General features: G+C 38.2%; 1 pseudogene; it reads right to left on the bottom strand.

Moving 5' to 3' along the window:
• Positions 1-424: 424 nt before the first annotated feature.
• LOC149546698 (L-gulonolactone oxidase 3 pseudogene) lies at positions 425-3,195 on the bottom strand (annotated as a pseudogene).
• Positions 3,196-3,882: the final 687 nt, after the last annotated feature.

Genomic DNA, 3,882 nt, shown 5'->3' on the forward strand with positions numbered 1-3,882 from the left:
TTCTGAATTATAAACTAAGATACATACATTTCTATGGTCGGTTCGTCAAAATATGTTTTTAAAAATTATATTCTAGCTTATGCAATTTAAAGATTCAAACACCTTTTTATTTGTTGAATGAACGGATTTCGAAGTATTCTGTATATATTTTGAGCACTATAATCTCTACACTGAAAACATTTCCAGAAGTGAATCTTGATGAATACACCAAATTGTGGTTGCAATAAATTCTATTAAAAATGTGTTTCTTTAAAGAAGAAAATGAATTTGAAAGATGTAAGAAAAAAATCCATCGTTGTTTGTGAGGGAGAATAGTTTAATTCTAAAAGTAGAATTTGTTTATTATTTTGAAAAACTCTTGAACATAGAACCAGTTACTCAAAAAACTAGTTCTGAAATGTTTAGGGATGAAACGACAATATTTTCAATTAACCTTTCTACAAACACAAGCATTCGTCCATACTCTCCCTGGCTTGCAAAGAAATCCTTTATCTGGAGCACAATGTTTATCCTCCCTACATTTACACATCTTGTCTAGTGCACATCCATCTCTCAACTCCTCCACACCTGTCCCTCCAATTTCGAACAAACCATCGGTCCAATCGTTGGAAAATACTCTGTTCAGATCAAATCTCGCCTTCACCTTTAAAGATTTTGTCAAGTTCACTGCCGTTGAGCCAACCCTCCGAACAAGTGACCTCCAGACTTTCCCCAGTGCAGCCCGGCTCCATACTTCTCAATCACCATTTGCTCCATCTCTTGAAACACATCTCCATTCCACTTGGGCGTCCCGGCTTCTCTTGGTCGGTAAGATAAATATTCGAACCTCACCTGATCCTTAGAAGGTTGCAAGTACGCCTCAGACTTCTTAAGAGACTTTATAACCATCGTAGTTGTGTCGCACAGCCTTTGGGGATCCATATCTCTTATTTTCTTTACATCCTCTACGACTTCTCGGAATCGAGACAAAGGCACTCCAAATTGAATGTTAAAGAGCTTAGCTGTGTGGATGCAGCGATCCCACACACATGTTGTCTTATTCTTATCTAATATCTGGGTCGGTGTACAACTCCCATCCGTTTGCTCAGAAACTCGTTCGCAGTCACCAGATGTCTGCATACGGTGATTGAAACCCACCACTGGGTAGCTGGTGAAAAGTTTCCCGTCATTCAGAAACCCGTTGCCGCCCGCCGGCTATTGAAGCAGTCTGCTTCCGACCCGGTCACAAATTGCAGTCACATTTGCTTTTGCCTGTATTGAATCAACTGAAGTGCAAACACAAACCAAATAAGATGCATTTTTATAACAAAGCTTCTATTATTCAAATCAAAATAAAAATAATAATAAAAGGGAGGTCTACTAGTGAAGTTTAAAGGTTCACAAAGAGCCCATCAAGAATCAAGTCTTGCTGAGTGCAAAGCCCCCGACATGCCTTGGGCTAGGGGAAAAAAGCTGAATCTCCATTTAAAAAAAAAATTGAGCAAATAATAGGTCTTTATTGTATTGGTGAATTAGAATGGTTTGAAAAAAGTATTCCTGAGTCTTTGTCACATTATAAGAGATGGGGCCAGAATCATATATTGGACAAATTTAGAAAAATATATATCCATGAGTCTTTAGTTCATAACTAACGAGATTTCACCTATTAAAAAATGGATTGAAATGTTAAAATTAAAGAAAATTAGTAAGTTTTACAATCGGATTGAAATCTATAAATCTCTAGTCTGCTGATGGAATTGAAGGATTCTAAATGAGACTGCAGAAATAAAGTCTTAACTGAATGCAAAATACACATACTTGATAAAGAATGAAACAGGAAACCTATACAAATCATTCAAATCAGAATATATATCTCAGTCCTCCACTCAAAAAGAGGGGATTCAGCCAATTATAAAAGAACAGATCCAAAGGTTAAAGCATATACGAAGATTTGTTATAAAATAAGATTGCATCATATCAAGATAAGAATCATTCGACTAGCGCTCTTAGCAGGGAACCAATACTTCATACCTGTCTGCTTTTAGCAGAAGAAGATTAAGGATTGAAAGCTTGATACGTAATCAAATAAGATTCAAATTAATAGATCTTTTGTCTATTGGTAAAATTGAATGATTGGAAATTGTCCGATGCAAAACTCTCACATGGTAAAAAAATGACAACGGAATCTTGCCCCAAAGGATGGAGATTGTGGTGCAAACTCACAAAACTAGAATGGATACTCTCAATCATAGATGTCAGCCATTTAAAAAAGGAGAAGAATGACAAGGTTAAAGAGCACATACCTAGAGAAGCATTTGTTTCAATGTCAGACACTCTGGTGGGACTACCTATGGCCGTGCTGCTGCCGTCTCCAACAACATCAACAGAAACTCGGTAGATTTCTGCAAAAATCGCCTTCCGGTGTGAAGGCATCCAATTTATGTCACCAAATATGTGAGCTCTGAGAAAGCGTTCGGCTTCGTTTTCCAGATCGCGATCATCCCTCACCGAGACGGAAACAGATCTTTTAAACATTGGCTCCAGAGCGAATGTGATCTCTGAAATCGCTCCCAGTGTTCCCAGTGACAATTTTGCCTCTTTGAGATCTTCATCTGATTCGGTCAAAACTAAGATCTTTGAATACCCTTCTGAGGGAGACGTAGAAACTACGATTCTCATTCCCACCACGTATTCATAAACTCCACCGCCTTTCCCAGCAAAGCTGCTGCCGTGGGCTCCGGTGGAAATAACACCGGCTGCAGAAACTCCGCTTATGTAAGTCACTGCGGGCAGAGCGAGGCCGTGCTTTGCAGCTGCTTCAATCACGTCTCTCATCAGCGCTCCGGCTTGGACTGTGATTGTCATGGCCTCGCTGTTCACTTCAATGACGGAGTCATAATTCTGTGTTGAAATGATGAGCCCTTTTCTGTCAACGCAGACAAGCATTGAGATGCTGTGAGCGTGTTTGCTCACCACTCTGATCTTCTGCTTGTTTCGAACAGCGTGGGCAACGGCGCGCAGGAGCTGGGCTTCTGAAGTGGGTAATGCAACGTTGGCCGCCTTGCAAGAAGAACGGTCCTCCCAGATGGCCTCGTAATTGAAGATCTCGCATTCATGGCTTCCGCATTGCACAGATGGAGCAGGCGAGCACCGCTGAGCTTTGGCGTCTGCACAATACAGAACGAGCACAAGCAAAATCGAAACAGCGCGAATCATTATCTTATTTTGCACCAAACTGTAGGTTATGTTCCAACCGAACTATACCACTGTGTATATATACAAATTATTCTCCTATTCTAGTCACATACTGGAATCTTATAGCTTGTAATGAGCTGGCAAAATTATAAAAAACTTCTACAAATTGTTATGTTTATAAAATGTCTAAATTTAAACTCGATTTTGTATATTTTAAAATTTAAATAAACATTTGCTTATATAATTGTTTTTACTTAAATAAGTTCAACCGAATTAAAGAATTTTTCTATGAGAACTTTGTACTGGACTGATTTGAAAAAAAAATTGTTCCCGATTCGATTGCTTTCTCATCAACGTAGTATTTCAAAATATGATAAAAATAGCCAGGAGTATCCAATGTTCATTTCATCAGCTCTTAGTGAAATGCAAGCCTCTAAAGCATGTTGTTAGCAGAGGCACGTAAAGCTACAAATTGCACATATGTCTTTATTGCTTGGAAAATATGATTATGCGTTCTAATATAATTTGACCCATTTTTTCAGCAATACAATACACATTTAATTTGGGTTTAACCATTTTCCTCTATATTTATAGCACATTTATTTCAAAATCAGCCTTCAGTTCAACCATTTTCCTCTATATTTATAGCACATTTATTTCAAAATCAGCCTTCAGTTCTGTAAAAATATCATTATAAAAAGATCTCGT

Source organism: Cupressus sempervirens, chromosome 7 (assembly GCF_028749045.1).
Source record: "Cupressus sempervirens isolate cs-2001-9-10 chromosome 7, ASM2874904v1, whole genome shotgun sequence".
NCBI lineage: Eukaryota > Viridiplantae > Streptophyta > Pinopsida > Cupressales > Cupressaceae > Cupressus > Cupressus sempervirens.